Source organism: Lissotriton helveticus, chromosome 7 (assembly GCF_964261635.1).
Source record: "Lissotriton helveticus chromosome 7, aLisHel1.1, whole genome shotgun sequence".
Lineage (NCBI taxonomy): Eukaryota > Metazoa > Chordata > Amphibia > Caudata > Salamandridae > Lissotriton > Lissotriton helveticus.
Window position 1 is genome coordinate 1,102,053,394 of NC_136068.1, and position 26,117 is coordinate 1,102,079,510.

At 45.9% G+C, this 26,117-nt stretch overlaps 1 protein-coding gene across 20 annotated transcripts in view; it reads right to left on the bottom strand.

The window, feature by feature from the left end:
* DNAI2 (dynein axonemal intermediate chain 2) overlaps positions 1–26,117 on the bottom strand; it is a 375,814-nt gene that overhangs the window by 349,024 nt on the left and 673 nt on the right. The window contains exon 1 of one of the 20 annotated variants that reach the window (XM_078654240.1): positions 15,810–15,883. The exons of the other annotated variants lie outside the window; for them this stretch is intronic. The gene's annotated coding sequence lies outside the window, so the exon portion shown is untranslated. Of the gene's footprint in view, positions 1–15,809; positions 15,884–26,117 lie in introns of those variants that run through there. 20 annotated transcript variants of the gene reach the window in all.

Genomic DNA, 26,117 nt, shown 5'->3' on the forward strand with positions numbered 1-26,117 from the left:
AGTCGTCCCAGGCGGAGGGTGAAGAACCCAGGATGAGGACTTCCGTCTTGTCCGAATTCAGTTTCAGGCGGCTGTTCATCATCCACTTGGCTACGTCTGTCATCCCTTCGTGTAGGTTGGCTCTGGCGGTGGCGGGGTCGTTGGTGAGGGAGAGGATCAGCTGCGTGTCGTCGGCGTAGGAGATGATGTTGAGGTTGTGTTGGCGTGCGATGGCTGCGAGGGGGCTCATGTAGATGTTGAAGAGGGTTGGGCTGAGCGAGGAGCCTTGGGGAACGCCGCAGATGACTTCGGTGGCTTCTGATCTGAACGGGGGGAGGCGGACTCTCTGTGTCCTTCCGGCGAGGAACGAGATGATCCATTCCAGTGCCTTCTCCTGGATTCCGACGTTGCTGAGGCGCCGCACTAGGGTACGGTGGAGGCATTATGTAGGTGTAGAGGCATTATGTAGGTGTAGAAGAGGGTGGGGCCGAGGGAGAATCCCTGGGGGATGCCACAGATGTCGTCTTTGGATGCGGATGCAAAGGGTGGTAGGTAGATTCTCTGGGTTCAGCCAGAGAGAAAGGAGGAGATCCAGTTGAGTGCGTTGCCCTGGATGCCTATGTGGTGAAGTCTGGTGTCTAGGGTGTGGTGGGCGCGGTTTTGAATGCTACTAATAGGTTGAGGAGGATGTGGGCCTAGCTCGGGAAGGCGGCTGATGTCGATTGCTGCGATCAGGGCGGTCTCGGTACTGTGATTGGGTTGGAAGCCGGATGGAGAAGGGACGAGCAGGTTGTTTTCTTCGACGTGGTCCATGCGCTGACCGTTGATGGACATTTCTAAAACTTTGGCAAGGAAGGGGAGGAGTGAAATAGGGTGGTAGTTTCTTAGCTCGTTGGGGTTGATTGTGGGCTTCTTCAGGATGGGCTTGACCTCAGCGTGCTTACAGGGTTTGGGTACGGTGTCTGTAGTAATGGAGGAATTGAGGTGTTCGGCGAGGCGGTGTGCGATTACCGCTCTTCCTAGTTTGTAGATGTGGTACGGGAAGGGGTCTGTGGGAGACCCGGAGTGTATGGAGCTCATGATGGACATGGTGTCTTCTGCGGAGAGCTGATTCCAGTCGTTGGGGGTGGGAGGCGTTGGTTTGGGTGCGGAGGTCAATTTGGTTGGTAGGTTGGGGATCGAAGTTGCTGTAGATGTCGGAGATCTTGTGGTGAAAGTGGTATCCTAGGATGTGGCAGAGGGCTTGTGAGAGGCAGATCATCTTCTGAGTCGCAGAGGGGCAGGAGAATTCTTTGACGGTGCTGGAGAGTTCCTTGCTGCAGTTGGTGCTCGCTTGAAGCAGGAGTTGAGAGCTTCTTTCTTTGTTTCTCTGAGACGGTGGTGATAGTTGTTGAGGGCGGATCTGTTGGAGTCGAGGTTGGCGGGGGTCTAGTTGGATCGCCAGTGTCCTTCTAGTTTCTTGCAGTGCTGCTTGATGATCTGCAGCTCAGGGGTGTTTGGCGGTTCTGCTGTTGGTGGTGTTCTTCATGGGGCGATGGCGTCGGCGACTGAAGGGATCCAGTGGGAGAGGTTTTGGACGTTGAGTTCAAGGTCCAGAGGGGTTCTGTGACCTTGACCCAGTTGCGGCATTGGTGAGTCGGGGGAACTGTCAGGGTGATACGCGTGGTGAAGTGTACAATGCTGTGGTCAGTCCAAGTCAGCTGAATGGTGTGGGTGAATTTGGCGGTCGTCGGTGAAGAAGATGGGGTCCAGGGTATGTCCTGCTCTGTGCGTGTGGGTGGTGCCTAGTTGAGGGAGGCTGATGGCACTCAATTATCGGGAAGCATGGTGGAGGTGGTGTCATCAAGGTTTTCTAGGTGGAACTTAAGGTCACCCAAGAAGATGTAGTGGTTGGAGTCAATAGCTAGGGGGTGATGAAGTCCGGGATGGAGCGGCAGAAGCTGGGGTGGGGGCTGGGAGGTCTGTGGGCGAGGGTTCCTCTCATGGTGGTATGTGCCTTCGGCTTGATCTGGAATTTTTGGTGTTCCATGACGGGTGTTGTGTCGTTGTCGTCGGAGGCAGTGTAGATGAGGGTGTTCTTGTGGATGATGGCGATGCCTCTGCCATGTCTGTCAGGGGGATCATGATGGACCATCCTTTAATCCGGGGGTGTCGCGGTGGAGATGTCCGGTGCAGATGCGTGGTGAGCCATGTTTTGGTTATAAATATCATGTCGGGGGAGAAGGTGGTTATGCTGTCCCACATTTACATGCCATGCTTGCAGAGAGATCCGACGTAGAGTAGAGCGCAGTGAAGCTGAGGTTTGTGGCCTGGTGTCTGTCAGGCGGTGGTTGCGGGGGTACTTACGTCACAAAAGAAGCAGCAGTGGAGGCAGGCGAATGGTCCTTCGGAGGAGTATGGTGAGGCGATGTTGCAGTTGCTGTAGGTGGCACCTGAGGTCTTGGGTTCAAAGCTACGGATGTTGTTGGAGGTGTATCAGAAGCAGGCAATAGGTCCAGGGGTCCTGGCACAGAGCAGGGTCCAGGCGTTGAAGGACGCAGACGGGCATGACTTTGTGGTGCTGGCTGTGATTAAGTAGCCCTGGGAGGTGGATAGGTCAGCCAGGCAGCGGGAGGGCAGGAAGCGTAAGCCGGAATGGACCGATTGGCCGCAGAGGCGGTGAGCGGCGGACAAGAAGGGGGGGCGAGCAGCAGCAGAACACCAAACAAGATTATCAAGACTCTAAATCATGAAAGTCTAAATCATGAGGATGTAAATAAAGCTGGCAAGGCAGACGAAACAGTAAAAAGACTGCCCCAAGACATAAACAGTCTAAAGTAAGCAACTAAAGACAATAATTACAGGTAGAAGCAACTAAAAGCAAAAAAATTATAGGTAAAAAATGACATTGAAGAAAGTCCTGAGGGGTGCAGTCAAGGCAGCAGGTTCAAGGCAGCAGGCTCAAACCGCAGTGCAGCACGGCTAGAGGACTGGGAGCGGTTCCTCTATGCTGCTGCAGCAGTGGGGGAGTGGCGACCAAGTCCTACAAAAGCTCTTGGATACTCCCCAACTGGCTTTGCCACTGGTTTTTAGCCAAGTGGCACCACATCCCTGAGGCTGTGCAGCGTGGCTAAATAATTTTTTTAAAGCCCTTGACGTGGTCAGGCATATCATTTTGCTGGTGCACACTACACATGTGAGTACCTGCAAAATGATGCAGACACTTTTTTACTTTTTAGCTAGCATTTCGAGTTGGATTGGTAACTAAAAGGGAAAAACTACACAAAATCATTTTAAAAGCAACTTGGGTAAGCAACGTGGGGGGGTGGAAGTATCAGTGGTGGAAGCAACGGGGTGAAAACAACAAGGGAGGGCTAAGGTGGTGGGAAGAGGAAACAATGGGGGAGAAGACAACAAGGGGAGGAAGTAACACAGAGAACATCTGTGGAAGGAAACAACATCGGAGGGCAAAAGCAACATGGAGAGCATAGGTGGGCAGTGGAAACAACAAGAAAGATGTGGGTGGGAGAAAATAAATGAGTAAGAGAGCAACATGGAGTTGGCAGAACAAGCACACAGGTGAGACAGAGTGAGAAAGGAAAACACAAAGCGTGGCAGAGGGGAGAGAGAGAAGTACACGAGGGAGACAGGTGGAAAACAGATGCCCTCTCATGGAGTGCCTAAACAACAAACAAAAGTATGCTTGAAGAGCCAGTAGTGGAAAGACGCAAGCAATGAGTCCATGCTCCAGGGGAGAACCAAACACAAGAAGGAGGAAAGCTCATACAAGCTGAAAAAAGAGGCAAGCAAATGATAGTGACAATAAAGCCAACAAATTATAAGCAATGGATGGGCTCCAAGCCCACAGTAAGATAACAATACGTCTCGCAACAGATAGAGCATGAGCTGTCTTGTAGGCAAGTCCTAAAGACATTATTAAATTATGCTGCTATTGCTGGCTGTGGCCTGTCTGTAAAAGGAGCCCTTTCAAGCTAACTGCATCTCATGTGAGTATGTGCATGCGTCAACCAACAGAGGCATGCGGGGCTAGCGATCTCACAGTCCTTAGATTAGTGAGGTCATCATCCCCGCAACGCCATAGCCTCCTGCGCTAAGGACCACCCCTTTATGATGAGAGGATTAAATAAGCCCTGCAGCTTCAGGTTTCCGATGTGTAGCACCCAGGTATATATGTCAATCAAGGGCTATAGCAGCCAACCCTACCCTTTCACAAATCATCACAGGATAAAGGGGGGTCAGCAAGCTTCATACCACTCCACCATGTGATGAATTGAGCAAGGGTGGGGCATGGACGTCAATTCACCAAAACGCCAAGGGCAGTGGAAGTGACAATACAACACCCTTGACTTTAATAACATCATATGAAGGGACATCACTGTGACCTTTGACCTTATATTATTACAGGAAGTGAGGCTACAACTTTTAGGGTACCTCTTTGGTAATCCTTTCCCTTTTTATTATATAAAAAAGTATGTGTTTGTCTGAAGAGAATATAGTGCAACAGAACCCTGATAGTACTGGTAACCTAACTTATTCACACCATAAAGAGCGTAGCTTAATGGTTCCCCCAGTGTAAAGCACAATGGGATAACTATTAATAGATTACATGTATACATTCACATACATCTTATATTGAATAGGAATATATTATTTAAGATTGCTAATACACTTTGTTTGTTGATCATTTACAAGGGTTTTCAGTTGTGCAACTCACAGAGATCAAGGTTTTTTCAAACATGAAATTTTTCATGTTTTTACAATAATGAAACAAAGCAGTAACTTGTACAACCGTGTTTACTTTGTAGTCATTTTTACTTATTTAGAAAAATATGCATTGCACTGCTGAAATTACTTATTTTACAAAACCTAAATATAAAGCAATGGTCCCAGAGAAAGCTGCAGAAAGAAAACATGGCTCACTAACCCCTTCGTCGCTGGTGGGATTCCCCCGCTGTGCTGGGGGGCGGCGCGTACAACGCCCCCATGCTCATGACGAGGTCAGCTCGTCATGAGCCACGGCACTCCGGTGCTAATGACGAGCTGAGCTCGTCATGACCGCGCCCGTTCCAATGGAACGTTCAGCACAGCAGGGGAATCAGCCCAACGTGCGAGCGTTCCATCTAACGGGCGCGGTCATGACGAGCTCAGCTCGTCATGAGCACCGGAGCGCCGTGGCTCATGACGAGCTGACCTCGTCATGAGCGCTCAAGAGGTTAAGATGCCCCTCCCACCCACCCCCAGCCCCATATGCCATGGGTGCCCTCTTAGGCAAAAAAACACCATGCAATCGGACAGTGCCAGAATCCTTCCATTAGTGCTGTCCATATACCATTGGTGACCTTTATGTCAAATATCACCTATTGTATGTTAGGACCAAAATGTGGCCATGGCTGTTCTCTATTAAGTAAGGAATTACCATTAGCCAGTGCTACCATTTTCCAATGTGTACTCCTAAACTAAGAAGTTCCTCTTGTACTCCAGTGACAGCAATTGTTCATGGGTGTCCCCATATGCCAGGTATAACTCTAACAAGTTTGTCTAATGCTAAGAATTGTTTCTAGTAGGCTAGCACAAGCCTTTTGCTGAAGGGGGGGCTCTATAAAGCACAAATTGTCTTCAGATTGCCAGGGCCAACTGCAGACTTGCAAGCATGACACCACATTCTCTTTTATACTCACATTAACTCACTCATTCACTCTCACTTTGATTCATTCAAATATTATCACACACTCACTTGGATTCACTCATGCTATCCAACTCAGTCCTATGTATTCTCAAACGGACTTGCTTATTCTCATTCTTTTTCACTCATTCTTATTCTCATTTACTCTGATTCAGTGGTTAATTTGAAATCCCTCACTTTAACACACACATGCTCACACATACTTTATCTCACACAAAAACACTCCCACATACAGACACAACATACGTTTAAAGTTATTTACAGTATCACAGCTATCAGTGAATATCCTGTTCCAGCTTTTTATGCTACATTTTTTATTACACTAACAGAAAATAAAAGTTTATTAATTATTAGTATACTAAATGTGGTCAGAAAACAAGGACGTGGAACCCGATATCCATGAGGAATATTACTGATAACACTCTCTCTTTCTTACATGTATCCCTCTCAATTACTCTGTCTTTTTCTGACTTTTCTCACACCAGTTTCTCTTTATTACTTCTCTTACTACTGCATACTCAACTTCTACTCTCTTTGAACTTTCAGTCTCGCCTCTCTCTCACCTATTACCCCTTTCTCTCAGATGTCTTTTTCACATGCCCACCCTCTCTGCTCTTGTTCTAGACTTCTCTTTGTCACACCAGACTCTTCCTCTAATTCTCTCTCTCTTGCTGCACCTTTCACATTTGCCCACCTTTCACATCTCTCACTTGTGTTTACCTTTTTGTCTCTGTAGTCTCTTTTTTGCCTTTTGCTGTTATTTCTCACCTGCCTGTGTGGTGCCTCCTATACCTCTCTTCTTCTTCTAGTCTCTCTACTGCCCTGGCTCATCTATTAACTTTTTTTTGTGTTATAATTTTTTATTGACATTTTGAGAATTTCATCATAGGAACAATAAAGTTAATAATAACTTACAATTAGAATGATATGAATAAATATACAAAAGAAAAAGAGAAAATGCATATATGATAAATACTATGCACCAATAAATAACACTTACAACTATAAAGATAAATAGTAAGGTATACAGTTGAATAAATATGGTGTGAGAAATGTTAATTATTTAAATAATGCAAGCAACATATATAAGAAATATAAAAGTCTTAAAGAAACAATTATAGGTTAACTCAACTAACAGAGCATATCAATAGAAGTTATATGAAGAGAAATGAGAAATTAATAAGAAATAGCATCTACTAACTTTTCCTTTTCTCTCACTCTGATCTGCAATATGTGAGAGAGTGAGAGGTACTTATACTCCTCTCCTTTCTTGCCTGCCCTCTCAACTAGCAACAATAAATCAATTATGTTGCAAATGCTATTTCCGGTTTAAAGACGCCCCTTCGCAACTGGCTGCAAAGACAGCTCATAACAGGTACCCCAGTTCACCAATGGTGGTAACATTTTGTTTCACTGCAGTGTCCGTTTCACTGCTGCTAATTTTATTCCTCTCAAAAGGAGGTTTGTTCCTGGCTCTGCGGAAAAGAAGCCTTATAGCAGGGGTCGCAATCAATGGGGGCCAGCGAGACTCGCGGGTGGGGGCAGAGAAGGAGCGGGTGCGAAGTAGCGCAACGAAAAACTAAAATAAATTAAAAAAATTACTCACTTACCTTGCCACAGGGTCCCGCCGCCGTATCTCTGCTCCTTGCTCCTGCTCTCCTTGTGGGACAGAATGCCAGAAAGAACACCCAGGCTCTACTGACAAATCACAACGCTGCAATGCAGAGTTGTGATTGGTTCTGAGCGTCCTGGTTGGACTAGCTACATTGCACATGGAAAAGTTGGCAACATAGCAAGCATTTGGAGCAATTAGCAGGGTACAGAAATGAGCCTGCCAGGCACTGAAAGGAATCAGCAGTGCGCTGGACAAAACCAGCCAGGAACGATCATCTTTATAAAGTGGCACAGTGTACATCGCCTCAGGGACACATTGTCGGAGTTCTGAATTCCGAAACTGTACCGCCATGCCCCAGTCAGCACCTATGCCCTCAAGCCTTGATCTGCTCGCTCACATCACGATAATCACCAGTACAAAGTATGGCTTGGAGGATGGATCGCGCTTTGAAAGTTTCTTTGTCAGAAACAAATTTAATATGTGAAACACTGAATAAATAAGACCATCTAGAGACAACGTTGCAACTTCTGATTTATTGAGCTTTATTTCAGTATCTGAGGTGAGAGGGCTCAAGAGCAGAGTGATTTTAAGGGATGGGCAAAGCGCCCAATTTTTCAATGGGTCCCTGAGAAAGTGCATTTTTCTCTATTTTCTCTTTCTCAGTCTAAACCTCTCAGACTTTCTGCCCTCCTTTACAAACTTCAGCTGTTTTTGTGTGACTTTGTTAAAGTTTAAAATACAATTTAGTATTGTTTGGCATCATGCGGAATTGAGTTAGCAGGAAATGGTTAACAAAAATTAACAAGCATTACAAATGCAATAGGTCTCGCATTTATTGGAGTTGGAGTTATTGGTATTACGAATGTCAATGTTTTTACCTTGCCAAGTTGCCATGTGCAATATCATATGTGGCCAAAAGACCTCTTTTGGCCACAAAGGGTACTGCACATGGCAACATGGCCAGGTAAAAAAACATTCACATTTAGAATGCAGTTATAATGCCAATAACTCCAACAAATGTGAGACCTATTACATTTGTTAAAGAACGGCAACACGTACAGAAACACATTTTTATAACAGTAATGTAGGTCTAGATGACTGAAACCTAGCAATGCACACGTTTTCAGGAAGCGGTCGTCACTTTAGCATTCTTAAACATATGTAGGATCTGACCACACAACATTGTAATGCAGTAAATGCATTTAGTTGTTATTCCTGTTACATCAACATTTGTATTTTGGCTACAAGGTCACAGAAGTATAACGCCTCTGCTGGGTGGGGTACCCCTCGAAAAGTAGACATGTTTGATTACCTTTGTGTAAGACTTTCTGATAAAATGTCTTGGAGACCCCACCTAGCAAAGATGCTGATGGGACATAAGCGAGTGGCTGGAGTAATAGGGAAAGAACATTGCCTTTCCACATTAGGCCTGTACCTCCCGCTCTCCAAGTATATGACGCAAAAGCAGTTAGCTACACTCTATATGGAGAAGAGGTTTTGGGTTTTGACAAACTCGATGAGCTGTGCAGATCGGAACACACATTTTTAAGAGACCTGGCTATGGCACCCAAATATGTCCCCCTTGCCCCTCTACTGCTGGATATGGGCAGGCGGTCCATTGGAGATGTAGCTAGGCTATGCCCTGTCCTTTGGGCTTGCATTAGGCAGACTCCCAAGCTTTTTTCCTATGCAGAAGCCCTTACTGAGATTATCCACCTAGACACCGGCTGTAAAATAGGCTGGATCTCCGACATTAAAAAAACGTAGACAGCAATAGGACTTTGTATCTGTTGGGCAAGCCAGGAGCCCCCGAGGAGAGAGGAACTCAAAAGCCTATATTGGGTACGGGTGGACCAACAGGTTAATTGCAATCCTAACGTGGGCAAACTAACAACAGAATTCTTCTCCCACAAACAAATGAGATATTTTGAGGCCTTCCTTGATACAATTAAGGCACCGAGAGATAGAATGCTGTATATGCATTTTAGGTTCAGAACTCTTCCCGTTCGTGAGGTGACAGCAAAGTGGTGCACAAGCAATGGAAACAAGCATTGGAAATGCAACAGGTCTCGCAATAGAAAAGTTTGAGCTTTTGGTGCGGAAAATGTAAATATTTTTTACTTTTTGTTTATGTTTTTCAAAATATAAAAGTATTAATTTTGTTATTAGAAATGCCAATAGATATAAAGTTAGCAAATGTTACATCTATAGCATTGGTAAAGGTACATGTTCAGTTTTCCCCTGTCTTACATGTATTGATCTGACAAATCACAATGTTTTAACAAGAACAGAAGTGAAAACATTTAACATCTTTCTATGACATTTGTAATAAAGCTTGAAACATTGACAGAAAATATTTGAACCAGTTGTTGAATGGTTGCACAGATTGATGCTGTGGTGGCGCTGAGTGATGTTGTTTTGGCGACAAGTGATGCTGTGGCGTTCAGTGATGCTGTTGTAGCGCATAGTGATGCTGTGGTGCCCCTGAGTGATGCTGTGGTGGTGCTGAGTGATGCTATGGTGATGCAATAGATAGAGTGAGTGCGATAGATAGATAGAGGGAGGGTGATAGATAGAGGGAGGGCGACAGAGTGAGGGCGATAGAGTGATTGAGGGCGGTAGAGTGAGTGAGGGTGGTAGAGTGAGTGAGGGCGGTAGAGTGAGTGAGGGCGGTTGAGTGAGTGAGGGCGGTAGAGTGAGTGAGGGCGGTAGAGTGAGGGCGGTAGAATGAGGGCGGCAGTATGAGGGCGGTAGAGTGAGGTTGGTAGAGTGAGGGTGGTTGAGTGAGGGCGTTGAGTGAGGGCGGTAGAGTGGTAGGGTGAGGGCGGTAGAGTGGTAGAGTGTGGGCAGTAGAGTGAGTGCGGTAGAGTGGTAGGGTGAGGGCGGTAGAGTGGTAGAGTGAAGGCGGTAGAGTGAGAGTGGTAGAGTGGTAGAGTGAGGGCGGTAGAGTGGTAGAGTGAGGGCGGTAGAGTGGTAGAGTGAGGACGGTAGAGTGAAGGTGTGAGGGCATTAGAGTGAGTGCGGTAGAGTGAGGATAGAGGGGGGAGAGGGTAAAGGGGAGAGGGTAGAGAGGAGAGGGGAGAGTGAGGGGAGAGGAAGGAGAGAGAGGAAGGAGAGGAGAGAGTGGTGAGATGGGAGAGAGAGTGGTGAGAGGGGAGAGAGAGTGATGTGAGGGGAGAGAGAGTGGTGAGAGAAGAAAGTGGTGAGAGGGGAGAGAGAGTGGTGAGAGGGGAGAGTGGTGAGAGTGTAGAAGGGAGAGTGGTGAGAGGGGTGAGAGTGGTGATAGGGGAGAGTGGGGAGAGTGGTGAGAGGGGAGAGTGGTGAGAGGGGAGAGAGGGGGGAGAGGGGTGAGAGGGGAGCTGTGAGAGTGGGGAGAGAGGTGAGTGAGGAGAGCGGTGAGTGGGGAGACCTAAAAACAACAGTGTGACAGAAGACCAACAAAAGCTACTATATACAACTTTAGCTCCAAAATTCCAATATGTGTCTTTCTCTTTCTCCCAGACTAACTTAGAAGATGTTATTATCCTCAGTGGATGGGATGTTTTAAAAGCTTTACAGCCTTTGTGCCACGGAGTATACCAATCATTAAAGCCCCTCTCCCTCATTAGCTCAGCAAATCGTTAAGCCCTCGCAGCAGGATATGATATTTTCTGAAGGTGCAGGATTGGTGTCTGTATTGCCTCAGTACCCAAGAATATTAAAATGTCATAAAAGAAACGTAACGTCCCAGAATGCCACATAACGCAGCTAACCCGGAAGCATAATTAGGTTAAGCCTATTAGCACAATTCCAGCGGCTCTGGCTTTATATAACAAGGCACATGTAATATTTCCCCCTGAGGAGGTAACAGACCACAGGAGCGTAAACCCCGCCTAATCTTTGTGAGTCAATCATTTTCTAGTAATTAACAAAATGAGGTACTCCGCCTATTTCATGTGCTCCCTGGAACCACCAACCTCTATGTATGAAAGCAGTTGGCACCCATTAAGCGCAGTCCCACTCTCCTTGATTTGTAGCACCACACAGAAAGGCCACACCATGAAATGTACACACTGCCCACTTTAATACATAAAGGCAGCCAGGAAACAGTTAAGAATGACATCCCAGCTACACCCTTACAGGTAGAAATAAAACCATGCGTTCAAACACTCCACGACCAGCAATTGTGACTGGGATAGTATTTTAGAATAAATATTGTCCGGTTAATTTCAATTAAGGCTGCTTTTAATACATGACTGCTCCATTGAAGATCGTGCATTTTCTTTTAACTCTGTAGCTTGTTAAAAGAAAGCAACGGTTTGCTCTTTCGGGTGGTTGCATCTGTGGCAGCCTTTTTAGCGCTCCAAGTGTGTCTAATTAAGCTGCGGTGAGACCTGCAGCACGTGTATTTACGTGAAGTCGTGCATTCAGGGTGATGTATGCCAATAAGTAGACTGCAGGGGTATTGATGAAATAAATAAGTGCACATGTCCAACATGCAGGACATTACTGCAGAGCCAACACACTACCCTAAACTCTGGGTAAAGGTGGTGTGCCTGGTCGGTGCAGCCAACCAGCAACACACAGGAAGGTCAATGAAACACGTTAGCAAAGAGGACAGCCCCCAAAGTGTCTCCTGGCAGGTCTATGCAGCTCATCTGGTGCTGTAGGCCTTTTTCTCAGGAGCTTTTAGGATTGAATTGCCCCCATTAAAACCAGGCTGCTAGAAAAGACACACCTTGATGAGCTACTAATACTTAATATGGTGCAAGTCACAGTAGGCCTTTTTTCAAGTGTGCGTTGTAAGGGTCTGTTTTGCATAAATGCAATGCGTCATTATGACTGGAAGTACGTGTAGCATGGCTCTTCTTTACAAAACATGTTTAGAATATGTTCACTTTACAGTAAACGATTTTCAGATACGAATAAACCACCCATTCCGCTTGTCTGTGCATGCTAGATACTGTAGTTTCGAGTTGTTTCCATTTCGAGAAATAACATTTAAAAGCACCAGGTTACAAAGGAAAGAAATGTGCCTAGTGTGTCCATTACTGGCACACATAAGAAGCTTGGTTACCTCCAAAGGCAGCTTGAGTGCAAGACAGTATTAGTGTACCTTAGACCGAGCAGAGCATATCTGAGATATCTGGTGCAATGTCAGCAGTGCGCACAGTCCTCAAAGTCACTTTGCATTCTGGGACTTGTAGTCCCGAATTTAGTCAGTAACTAAAGCTACAGGACACAGAATGCAAAGAAAATGGTATGGCTGAGTTAATCACTCACACATGCCGTGGATCAGCTGCAGGGGTGCGGGGAGCATGCATCCTGTTGTGTCCTAAGCTCGGAAGTAAGTGCAGCTGCAAAGAGCAGGCAGCCTGTTGTGTCCTCAGCTCGGAAGTAAGTGTAGCTGCAAGGATGAGGGGTGGAGAGCAGGCAGCCCTTGGTGTCCTCGGCTCTGAAGTAAGTGTAGCTGGAGGGGTGTGGGGTGGGGAGCAGGCAGCCTGTGGTGTATTCGGCTCAGAAGTAAGTACAGCTGCAGGTGTGTGGGGTGGGGAGCAGGCAGCCTGTGGTGTCCTCAGCTCAGAAGTAAGTGTAGCTGTAAGGTTGAGGGGTGGAGAGCAGGCAGTCTGTGATGTCGCCAGCTCTGAAGCAAGTGTAGCTGCAGGGGGCACGCAGCCTGCTGTGTCCTCGGCTTTGCAGTAAGTGCAGCTGCAGGGATGTGGGGTGGGGAGCAGGCAGCCTGTGGTGTCCTCGGCTTTGCAGTAAGTGCAGCTGCAGGCGAGACAGGGAGGAGGGGTGAGAGTGACGAGAGAAACTGAAAAAGATGACACAGGGGGATAGAAACGATCAGAAAGAGAGGAGACGAAAGTAATGGAGGAAGGAAAAGGTTTGCACGCGAATGGAGTGGGTGGGAAATCGGATGAGGGTAAAAGGGAAGAGAACAAGTTAAAAAAAATGGCTGAGTCCGAGCGTATGTGCAGGAAGAGAGAGGGGAGGTGCTGGCGGCTGGGGAGTGGGAGGGGGAGGAGAAATGCGAGTAAGGCTGTGTGCGGGGAGAGAGAGGGGAGGTGCTGGCGGCTGGGGAGGGGGAGACAGAAGAAAACACAGTAACGCTGTCTGGTCAGTGAGTAAGAAAAACTGAGTTTTCTGCTCGTTATTTTCGTTCCTTTAGATTTATATTTTCAGTCACTTGTCCCTCGCTGGGAGAGGCACACAGATCTGTGAAATAGCATTGAGCAATTAGGCCCATCGTTTGCAATGTAACGTAGTTGCAGTGCTTTCAACATTGTTTAGTGTGTAAAGCTTTTAACTTACTTCACTTACGGTGTGTAGCAGTCCACGGTAGTTCTTGGCGTACCCCTTTCAACAATGGCCCACGGTAGGAATTATTTTCTTTAATAAAGATGAATGTCCAGCCAGACTCAAACAAGCAGCTGGATACTGAGACCGAAAAAAATAAAAGGAGACACGGCCTGGCGGCCGTGAAACTTAAAGTACTGAGTCAGAGCGGGTGTGCAGGGAGAGAGAGGGGAGGTGCTGGCGGCTAGGGAGGGGGGGAGGAGAAATGCGAGTAAGGCTGTGTGCGGGGGGAGAGAGAGGGGAGGTGCTGTCAGCTGGGGAGGGGAAGGAGAAATGCGAGTAAGGCTGTGTGCGGGAGAGAGAGGGGAGGTGCTGGCGGCACCAAGCTGGGGAACAGATGGCGATGGCTGGAGATTTGATGCTGTGCACGCGCATTTTAACTCATTGCGCTTGCGCATCGAGCTAAAAGCGCACATGCACTGCATCAAATCGCCAGTCTGGTTAAACTCTGGGAAAGCCCCTATACTCTCGCCAGCTCAAATGCGCAAGCGCATCGGCAGGCGAGACCTAAAAACTATCCATGCTGTAAGGCCCCGACAGAAAGTATTGCCCATTTAATGTTTGCTTGCCCGGCATATAAAACATCATGGGCTAAATAGCTGAAACCGCTCTGCCAGCAATTCGGCACACAGGACCATCGTACAGCACTGTGTAGCCTTATATCCGACTCTAGGCCGTTTTTTGCATGCTGTGTAGCAAATTTTCTGGGAAAAGTATGGCTCGTAAGGTGGAAAGCCCTCGCAAGAATGGCACAGTATTAATTGAAATCAGGATAGCGAGAATCTTAGGCCACAACACATATTCGTTTGAACTTTCATGCACAAGCACTTCATTTGCCAAATCTTCGCTGCTATGTTAGGGAAAATGGAACAACTTTTTAGTATACCAATGCCTCACTATCACAACGAAGTACTGACTGTTTTTATTCTGTTTTTACTGTAGATATGTCTTTGACAAACCAAACTGTGTATCTGTCATTTTATTCTGCTTTTAAACAATTCAAATACGATATATGCATTATTGCACTAAGGCCTTAACCGCTCACTTTGCTGTATTACTGTTATGCAAATTAAAAATGTTGCATATCTGTATTCTTTTATCTATAGATTTAATGACATTTCTGTTGAATAAAGCTTAAAATCAATCAATATAACGCCAACAGAATCAGCAGCAGTGTTTCCAGTGAGCTGCGAGAACTCTGCTTTCCAACCTCATTCTGTATTAAGAATGTTCAAGGAAGGCAGCCAAATAGCAACACAGATTGCTAGTCTATTAAAGATATTGCCTGTTATTTGTTCACACGCTGCTATTCTGTGCTCCTGTAGCCATTCAGTTGGGGTGGGGAGGACTGCCGAGCCCCTGTGGTGTTAAGTGCATATTAACTAAAGCAAACTAACTCGCCAGCAATCTATGTGATGACTAAGTGACCTTTAAAAATGCCATTCCCCTCCCCGGTACTTTTGTGACTAGGGCCAGTCCTACAAAATGAGGAGAGCATCACGTGGTTCCGGAGCAGCGTGCTATGCGCCGAAAAGCACTTCAACGCATCGTTAGGGGTAGTAGTTATGAAAGAAGAGGCCGGCTTTTTTAGATGTTGCCATTTCTAATGTCAATGTAAACGTTTAGCTACTAGAATGCAGTTTAAAATGTAAAACAATGTGCATTAAAAAACAAGATGACATGAAATAAAAATACCCAAGTGGGCTAACAACACAAATACCTTAATGTGTTACCTTGCATGTTTTTCGATTATCACCCACCTGATTCGGAAGAAGGGGGTTGTGAGGGAAAGAAAGATAGTAGGAACACAGCCCCTGTCAGAAGTAACGCCACGTGGGAAGGGGGAAAATGAATTTTAAACAGACAAGCAAGAAGAGTTAAGCCTTAATAAACTACACGCAGAATTGCTCGAGGAGGGGTGTTGGAGATTACAAGCTAGCCATTCAAAGGATAATTGTTTAATGGGGTGATGGGAACGAAGGAAGTTGTGTGAGCAGACCTGAAAAGAAAAGAAAGACGGGACCGCTGTTGCTGCCGATTAAGAGCAAGCAGGGTGCCATGGTGCTTAATAAAAAAACATATAAAGAATTTAAAATTGAGTTGGGCGAACCTTTTATAGTCTATAGTCTATAGTTTAAGATTAGTGTGGCGTTGCGCGGTATAGTAAAAAAAAAACACAAGAGGTGCCTGTACCTTTTGGCTGAAATCCTCTACTACTTAATTCACTCTCTGGTCGGCCAGTTCAGCATCTTGCTGTAATGAAGAACGTAGTACTGGCTTTCCGAAAAATGTACAGCATCTCCAGCAAAAATCTCAGCTGAGATTTCATTCTCCATCAACTGTAAATAAATATCAGCTGTCACCCATCTTGCACACATGAATAGTCAGGGCATCGTTACATACGTCATACCTCACTCAGCACTCTAGTGCATCTCTAAGGCAGCCTAGGTGAACACTCAAGCAAAGACATTTCAGATATGCTAAAAAGGTCGTGACTGGGCAGTCTCGCGAGACCTTCAGCTGTCATGAAGTCAAACAGCATGATTTTTCTGCCTTTTTCCAGTTTCTTGAGGTCTAACTCATGAAGCTGAAGTAAAGGAATACCGCTCCAGTAGGAAGAAATTGTTCAGTTCTGCCGCAATATTTAGCTGTGACTGCAGAACGATACTTTTAGATGGAAAATGAAACTATACATTCCAACAAGCTCGATGTAGGGGGGAAAGAATTGTGAAAGCCACGAGTGACATGGGGGAAGGCTTCATTCATGTGTTATGTTTACAAAAACCAAGCCTGAGTTGCGAGAAAATGATGTCATTTCTAAGATTGCCTCAAGCATCGAGTTCCGATAAATTCGGATTTGGTACCAATGTCAGCACGAGGAGACTATAATCAGGTTTGCAACTCCGTTCCTTCAATTTAATGAAGTTCTGCGGTTTGGCAGTGGAGGTCATGGTGAGTGCAGCATACATCTGGCTCAGAGTTGCAGAAGCACTGCATAACAATACAAGGTAAAACCCATATCAGCTATGCGACCCCAGGGCGAGAGAGCGGAATGAGCGGAAGCAGGAATAGGCATTCGCGTGCACTGCCGAAACCTGCCGTGGGGCGGGACTTCCGTTTTCTGCTGGAAGGCCGCGCCCATGGAGTGCCCCGCCAGAGGAGCAGTGGTGACGCGGGGCTCCCATGCCCGAGGGAGAGCCCCGCATTTTCGGAGCCTGTACCAGAAAGAGCCCGGTGAGTGGTGGGGGGAGGGGTGCATGTTTGTGTGTGTGTGTGCACGTGTGTCTGCATATGTCTGCGTGTGTGTGTGTGCGCGTGTGTCTGCGTGTGTCTGCGTATGTGTGCGCGCGTGTGTCTGCATTGTCTGCGTGTGTGTGTGTGTCTGTGTACGTGTGTCTGTGTGTACCTGTCTGTTTGTGTGTGCGCGTCCATATCCATTGTGTGTGTGTGTGAACAGCCTGCCGGAATCGGAGCGCGTGTTCACGTGCGCGACCTGATCCGATTCCGGGAGGCTGCGTGCGCGTGCCAGTCTCTTGTCCTCTCCTCTTTAGTCCTTGAAAGCAGAACCGATCACTATAGGCTCGCTTTGCGACAGCAAGACTTCGCCCTGCAATCGCAGGCGCGAGACCTAAAAATGTGTTCCATACAGCGTTCCCTAAAAATGCCTTGCCAGAGGCTACCCAAACCTTAATATGACACTGCTCAAGAGACCCATTACCAAACTTGTGCTAGCCATCTGTGATAACTCTACAACTGTCCCCACAGTACAGAGCAGGAGGCACAGATGGCAACCATGTTTATGAAGAAAGGGTAATAGGTGGAGGTTAAATGGGAAAAAGGTACAATTTGACGCAAAAGACAGGGGCGTAGGCAATCAGGAGGCATGCATTTAGGGGCCTTTTGGAATGGGAGCATGGGAAAAGATCTGTGCAAATCGAAGACAGATCAATATGCTCTATGGGAAAGAGAGAGGAGCAGTGATGCAGAAAGCGACAGCCATGGAGGAAGCTATTCTCTTTTGAGTTAAAATGACATTTGGATAAGCAGATATTTACCATCTTCTAGATGAAGAAAAACCGTGTGCGTTGTTTTTAACGGAGACCTGGCTGCATGACAGTGCAGGTCCCGACGTAGCTGCCGCACTGCCCCCCAACTACGCTATCGCTAGAGTAGACAGAGAAAGACAGATTGGAGGAGGTATCGCTGTGATTTTTAATAGGAAGTTTAACTGTGACCTGAATGTGGTTGATATCCCTGGCTGCGAAGCAGCATTTTTTAAAATCGCACTGAACCCTAACTTCATGTTTTCTGGTTTTTTGATTTACCGCCCTCCGGGAAACAGCAGTGTTTGGGCTGCGAATTTGGTTAATATCATCTCGCCCTATTTCCTTAATGCCCAAAACTTGACTATATTGGGTGATTTAAATCTCCATCTGGAGGATACATCAAACAGTATAGCAATGAACCTCCTGGAGGATTTTTCTACCCTGAACATGACACTGCAAAATGAGGGCCCTACCCATAAAGCTGGACACTTGTTGGATCCCATCATATCCAATATTCAGGAGTTAAGATGGTTAAATACTGATCCTATCTGTTGGTCTGACCATTTTTTAACGTGCTTCAGTATCACCCTTAGAGAGCCCAAGCAGTCACGCCCTATACAGCCCCCGACCCGTATGAGGAATTGGAAAAGGCTGGACTTGGCTGAATTACAGAATGCATTAAAGATATCCCCTCCTGTTTTGGGCTGTGATATGGATAAAAATGCACTAGAAACCCACACTTGGTTGGAGAGAGCAGTTGATACTTGCTTACCTATTTCCAGGTGTAGAGGGAATGTTCACCGTCTACCGGCTCCCTGGTACACTGAAGAACTTAAAATTGAAAAGACTAAGTGCAAAGCGCTCGAACGGAAATGGCGCAAACTCTACGACCCCTTAAAAAAAGAAGTATATCGTAAGGCTAGAAATCTCTATCATTCGGCCTGTACGAGAGCCAAAGCCTGTTATGTAGCAGAGACTATTAACACTGCTACTAACAAAGCACAAACTCTTTTCAATACAGTCAAGGATCTCGCTGGAGCAAACTCTATGGCGGTAGCAAGTCCTCTCACCGCTCAAAAATGTCAAGACCTTGCCACCTACTTTGTGGGAAAGATTGAGAAGATCATTGCTAACATCAATCTCCCTGGGAGTGATGGCAGAGAAACTCCGCCCTTAGTTAGATCATCAGGATACCGGCTCGACTCCTGGCCACCTATTTCCCTAGACACTCTGAAATCCTTGGTTACTTCTATTAAGTCAGGTTCCCCTAGTGACCCTCTCCCTATTAGCATCCTGAGCCAACTTGATGACTCTGCTCTGAGGATCGTTTTGGATACTCTAAATGCTTCTATCCATCTGGCAAAAGTCCCAGCATCCTGGAAGCATGCCATGGTCAGCCCTCTGTTGAAAAAGCCATCTGCAGATCCTGAGGTGCTGGCCAATTATCGCCCCATCTCCCTGTTGCCTGCTTTTTCTAAAATCTTGGAGAAGCATATCCACGGTGTACTAACTACTTTCACGGAGAATAACAACTTACTCCATTTCTCCCAGTCGGGTTTCAGGGCCGGTCATTCTACCGAGTCCGCCCTCCTGGGAGTCACCGAGAGGATCAGGGAGCTCTTGGATGATGGGCAAACGGTTGCGCTTGTTCTGCTCGATTTAAGCGCAGCCTTCGACACCATCTCACATAACAGACTGCTTGTCAGGCTGAGTGAGGATGGTGTCGGAGGTACAGCGCTGGATTGGATCGAGTCCTACTTGTGCAACCGGACGTTTCAGATCTCGTCCTCTCAGGCTCAGTCAAACACTTTTGTCTCGCCCCATGGCGTGCCTCAGGGCTCAATTCTGAGTCCATTATTTTTTAATTTGTATCTTCGCCCCCTCGCCGATCTAGCAGAGCAAGTAGGTCTAGAACTTATGACCTATGCGGATGATTCGCAGATTATTTTTTCTCTTACCAACTCGGAGCCTTCATCCCCCTCTGCGTTGAAATTAGGTCTTCATGAAGTCTTCGGCTGGATGTCAACTAACCAGCTGAAGCTCAACGGGGAGAAGACGGAGATTCTTCTCCTTGGTAAAAACAGAGACCTGTGGCAGGATACTCACTGGCCGCCTTCTTTGGGCACTTGTCCTATTCCGGCGACCCAAGTCAGAAACCTTGGGGTGTGCATTGATGATTCACTATCAATGAAACAGCAGGTTAACAAAGTGGCTGGCACCTGTTTCACCATCCTTAAATGGCTGCGGAAGATTATCTGGATGCTGCCTGTTGATACCCAGAAGACCGTAGTCAATGCACTTATTACATCTAGGCTTGACTACGGTAACATCCTATACCTGGGTTCCAACTTAGCCGTGACCAGGCGGCTTCAGTTAGTCCAGAATTCCGCAGCCAGGCTGCTGTGCAAAATCCCTAGGACAGCAAGGATTTCCAAGCACCTTAAAGATCTACACTGGCTCAGGGTTGAGAACCGTATTCGGTTCAAAGCCTTGACCTATATGTTCAAGATCAGGGCGGGAACCGCTCCAAAATATTTGCAAAACCTAGTTAGGCCCTACTCCCCGGTACGAGATCTTCGCTCTTCAAATGGAGCAAACTTTGTGGTCCCCAGATTTAAACTGGCCAGAGTGGGAGGGAAATCATTTTCCCATCTGGGTCCAGTTCTCTGGAACTCCCTTCCTCTAGTTTTGCGAAAAGAGGAGAATTTTGCCAGCTTTAAGAAAGGCGTCAAAACCTGGCTTTTCAACAAATAATTATGGCCTCCCGGTTTTCAGTTGTTTTTCTGTGCTGTTTGGTCTCTTAGTCCTGCGCCGGGAAACCCTTTGTGGGTATCTGTGCGCACTATAAATGCAAAAAATAAATAAATAAATAAATAATTAAGGTTATAAATTATTGAAATGTTGATTACCTTGCAACAATGTAGTATGTTTTGAAGGAATTTACAAATGTAATTTTTTATTGAATTTTTTTAAATTAAGATTGTAATCACTTTTTTTATTTTTACAAATAGTAGTTTAGTGCTCCTTTATACTAATATCCTCCCCCTGAAAATCCATGGTGGGTTCTGTTCAGAAACTGTTAATGGAGACGAAGTATTCAGCACTGTGGAGATGTGAGAGCTAGTGATAAAGGCATCTGGTGATGAGAGAGAGAGTAACACAGTCTAAGAAGATGGGAATATTAGTGATAAGGTATGCAGCGATGGGAGTGTAAGAGAGGGCGACCAAGTTTTGGAGAAGGAGTAAATAGAAACTTTTGGGATGGAATGAGAGAAAGGGTATGTTAGGAAGAGAAGGAGTGGAAGTGTCTTTGAAGATGGAAAAGGGTAAATACAATATGAGGAGAGTATGACAAGGACTGTGGGGATTGGAAAGTATGAGTATGGTAAAAGGAGGTTAATTGGGGGAGTAGATGTTGCTACCCAAAAGTAATTTAAAGCCTTGTTTAGCATGGCATCTTAGCACTCCAAAATATCAAACAAGAACAGACACCTTGGAACGGAGAAAGGAAGCATGTTTGGGGTTGAGTTCAAGATAGATATGCATAGCTATAGTGTAACCGGTGCAGTTTTACCAGGGACCATGTCAATGAGGGGGGTTTCAATGTATACCCTATTACTTTCAAAGTTCAGCAGCCACCACTGGCTATTCCTCCTTTGGGCCTTACATGCTGTATCATGTAACCTCTGTACTCAAACCTGATGCCATACCCTGCCTCAGACATATCAAATTATTTAATTCAATATGTGAGTAGATCTTTGTTGTCATAGGAAGGTACTCTGTGTACCCTGTTTGAGTGACCTCACTACGAGTAAAACGGCCATCTTGACTTGCTTTGGCCTTGCTAGCATGATAATCTAGCATGTACACAGAGGCTTAGGTCTACCCATTGGAAAACCAAGGTCTAGAACCAGTTATGCCACCTTGAGGGCACACAAACTGTGACTTCTTGTAATGCCATGGGACTACGGTCCTGGGTTGGTGACATAAAAATTGGTGGCAGTGTACCAATTATTGTAGCAGGGGGGAAATGTTGTCTACCAACAACACTCATGTGAAGAGGCATTGAAATGTAACACCCAGACAATTACACTGACATTCCACATGTGTGTTGAGAGAATGTATGCCTGAAGTGTGCGTGGCATATGTCTGGCAGCTAGACTCTATGTGTAGTGCGAGTGTGATTGCTGCAACCAGTGGGGTTCCTTTTGGATGCAAGATTAAGCCTAAATAAAGTCATGACTGGTTGATGTTTCTTGCATTCTGAAGACTCTGTGACTGATGCTCATCATGCAGCATATTCTGAGAACATGCCCATCACTGCGGAAGCAGAGAATCTTCCCAAATGCCCGGAGGTTGCAACTGTCAAGGACAAAGAACTCTTCAACTAGGCCTGCTAGACTGTTGGTCCGATTGCTTCTAGCGAGGCTGCCACCCTCGGTGCAGTGACATTTCCGAAGATGTCATTGGTGTGAACCCTACATGTGTGATGACCGATGCTGAAGATGCTGCCCTACCTGCGAACAGGTAACACAGGCCAAGAAATGAAAGACCGAGACTGTATTTTGGACTGTAAAGACAAGCCTATTGGAGTGAAATAACGTTGACAGTGTGAACTCTTTCTGCTAAAGAGCATACAGATGTGTGTACAGGTTACTTAAAATGGTGATCGATTAGTGGACTTGGACCTGTACCAGTAAGCTATGACCTTTTACCCGTGTCAAATCCCACAGGCCACTTTGAGGACCCCACAGGAACCACCTGTAGTTGGGCATATCAAAACCTCTATTAAACCCCCCTTAGCATGTGTAGTAATTTGTTTTGCTGTGACATTAAAGTACTTCTCTTTTCTTAAACAAGCATTGGCATAGCCAATAGGTCTCGCTTTTGGGACCTTATAAGTATTTAGTTATGCGGCACAATATCCTTGGTGCACCAACATTAACTGTTGCATGGTTAAACACTTAAAATGTCCCAAAGGCGAGACCTATTGGCTATACCAATGCTGGTTTTTCTTTCTTGGCTTCACGGTTTGTTGGCTTAATTATATACAGTGACACAGTGGGAAATTCCAAACTGCTAGCCTCGAAAAACATGGGAGGTTTGTTTGTGGGCTTCAGTGAGCATGTGCTGCGGACATGCCTGCTTGTTTGCTTGGGGTTTGCTACGCGGTGTTCAAAAGGCAGTCTGCCTTCCCCTTCGCAAACACGTGGGATTCTGGGAGAGCTGGAGTAAAGCCTGCATAATTAGGGCATTATTTTGCTGAAGTCAGGCAGGATTATACTGATCCAAGTAAACAATTGTTTAACTAGGGGCATTTCCTGGCAATTCGATTTGATTTGCATAAACAGCCGTTCAAAAGCAGAGAGACAGCTTTGTGTACAAAATGAAAGGCATTCATCCGGTGCATCTTAGGTGGACGTCTTTGGAGTCTTTCGGTTTTTGGAGATTGTTTTTAAATGACATTAGCAATCTTTTATGTAGCTAGTGACTATAGTCTGCTGAGAGGACAACGCTCTCTCGCTTTATCACGCCTGTAATGATGAAATCACGAGGCCAGGCGCATCGGAGCATTCTGTACATCGGAAAAACTAATTTAAAACTATAGTCCAGGGCAGATTGAGTTCTGCGGGTAGCTCTGGGATAGAGGGATACCATCCAACAAAATGATACAATATTACAAAGAGTAACAAAAAGTTTCCTGTGTAAATGTAGCAAAGGGTGAAGTGGATTAAATCAACCGAAGGACCACCACAAAACTCACCAAACACCAGTCGCTTGTAAAATAAAGATGTCAGCGGGATACTACGAGGACGGCTGCCAGATACTGACTTAACAGTGTTCGAGAATAGATTAATCAGATTCTAATAAAACGAACTGAGCCCACGGTATCTGATGGTGCATGACCAATAAACCACACATTATGTAGGTTAGGTTAACAACCTCTGCTTGCTTCTGTGGACCCTGAGCATACATACAAAATAGCTATGCAGAGTGCTGCTTGGATTACAGGAACTTCTTTAATTGGCCAACTTTATTTTTAGTCAGTGACAACCAAAGTGGTAGCCGACAGGAGGGTCACAAAAGAGAATGCAACAAGACGCGTCGACTGTGAATTGTGACTCACCCCTTTCACACGCAACGGCAAAAGAGAAAGCAAGCAATAGCGAGGAATGCAGCTGTTTACAGAAAACACAGTGTTTCCCTTGCGGGAGCGAGCAGGGGCACCATCTGTTTGCAAGATAATTACAAACAGATGTCGCTAAAGCTCGCCTCCTCAAGGGAAACGCCGAACGTGCACGCGTTGCAATTGAAAGCAATGCAAAGCGTGCATGTTTTTGGGCTAAAAAGCGAATTGATTCCAAGAGCTCCCCTCCTATGCAGCGTATTTGCGCTGCATAGGCGAGACCTAAAAAAAAGCACTGTACTGGGAAGGGAATTATTATTTTTTTTTTTTTTTTTTTACTTTTATTGATAAATAACAGCAACAATCAAGGCATTAGGTACAGTACTATCGATCATGTGTTCGCATAGAGTGTTACTCCAAATATTCAGGAAAAATCATACACTTATAATCGGTCGAGAGGGGGGGGCAGTGGGGAAACAGTGCAGCACTCATAGTATTAAACAGTACAGGGAACGTCATTTAGGGGGATAAGGGAACATCAGGTAGTAAGGCTTGCGGGGGAGTACATATATTCCCACGATATGCATTCCACTGAGACCAGGCTATGTTCCATTTCCTAGGTCTACCCCTAGCCAGATACACCGTTTTCTCTCTAAACATGCACCAATCCATGCCCTCCTTCCACGCCAAGACCATGGGCGACCTCTGGGAACCCCACAACTGTGCGATGTCTCTCTTAGCTATCATGTTACCAAGGGTCGCCCAACGGATCTGAGCAACAGTGTAATCATTCGGCTCCCACGCGTTCAGCAGTCAGCGCCTAGCTTCGGGCAACAACGACACTCCGGTAACTATTTCCATCACCGCATGCACTCGGGCCCAAAACCCCGCCACCGCCGAACACTCCCACAGAATGTGAAGGAAGGTTCCAGGCATGCCGCAACCACGTTTACACAACCCATCCAGAGAATAGCCCATTCGCACCAGACTCGGACCAGTAACATATATACGGTGAAGGATCTTAAGTTGGACAAAGCGAAGACGGGCAGAAATAGCAACCTTCTTGGGTGACGACAACGCGGATTGCCAGTCTTCGTCATCCAATTCCAGTCCATACCGTTCTGAGACGCACAAGTAGATCAGTCCGATTATTGATCAATTTTTTTATAAATCAATGAAATCGTGCAGTCAGGGACATAACCTTCCAGTATACGGTCCTCGGGGAAGGGAATTATTGAGTCTGTTCGTTTACTGTTGAGTTTGGAGTCTTCACCCTTACACTACCTCCTTGAGAGGGCTTTGACTGCTTGCTACCCTGAAAGTACAGTGCAGAAGGGGTGTACTTGTCCCAGTTTGTAGAGCTATAGAAGGTTGGACACCAGAGGCGAAAAACCCCATTCACCATGCTTGTGGCATAGTACTATCTGCCCTATGGCCCTCCAACAGGGCAGCAGTTGTCAAGTCCTTATTTTTTGTATTTATATATTCTGAGAATACCCATACCTATCCCATAACTTTCCTGTGCCTATCTTACTTGTTCAGGGCTCCTCCTTTACTTCAAGTGCTTAGTGCCTTGCACACCCTACCATCTCTGATCATAAGAAATTACTGTTGTGTCATTGTATTTTTTATTGGAGCGAGGCATGGAGCGGGGAATAAAATGATTGTAGTATTCTGTTCACAGATTCCAGTCCAGGACATTTGTTTACCGGAGGAAAAAGTGTTGCTTTGGGACTAGGACAGAATTTGGGTGTGATGCAAGGGGAAACATTGCAAGGGAGTGAATGGAAGGACACCGAGTGGGTGGAAGATATTTTTGAACAAAGTGCTGTACAGTCCAGTTTAGCTTCTGATCGTGTTAGAGAAGAAGGGGTTGTTGAGGAGAGGGTGGTGAGGAGCGAGGAGGATTGGGAAGGAGCTGTTGCGTCAGAAGAAGTGCAATCTAGAATGAATGACCCTTTGGTTGTGGAAGAGGGTGTTAAGGATGGTGGTAAAAGCAAAATGGTTCTTCCAGGGTGGTTGAAGGAATATGTAATGTAATTGTGTTTCCTATGTTATTTTTCTCAGTTCTAATTCTATTACTTCTGCTTAAATGCATATTCACATGTTTTTATTTTTTTTGAGAGGGGTGTTATGTCATTATATTCTTTATTGGAGTGAGGCATGGAGTGGGGCATAGAATGCACGCAGTATTCTATTCACAGATTACAGTACAGGACATTCGTTTACCAGAGGTCTTGGAGTGGAAGCTGTGCTGCCTGGCTCTTACCTCTTCCTTGCTGATACTTAAATAAAATCTTTTTAAACGGATCCTATCATGTAGATTAA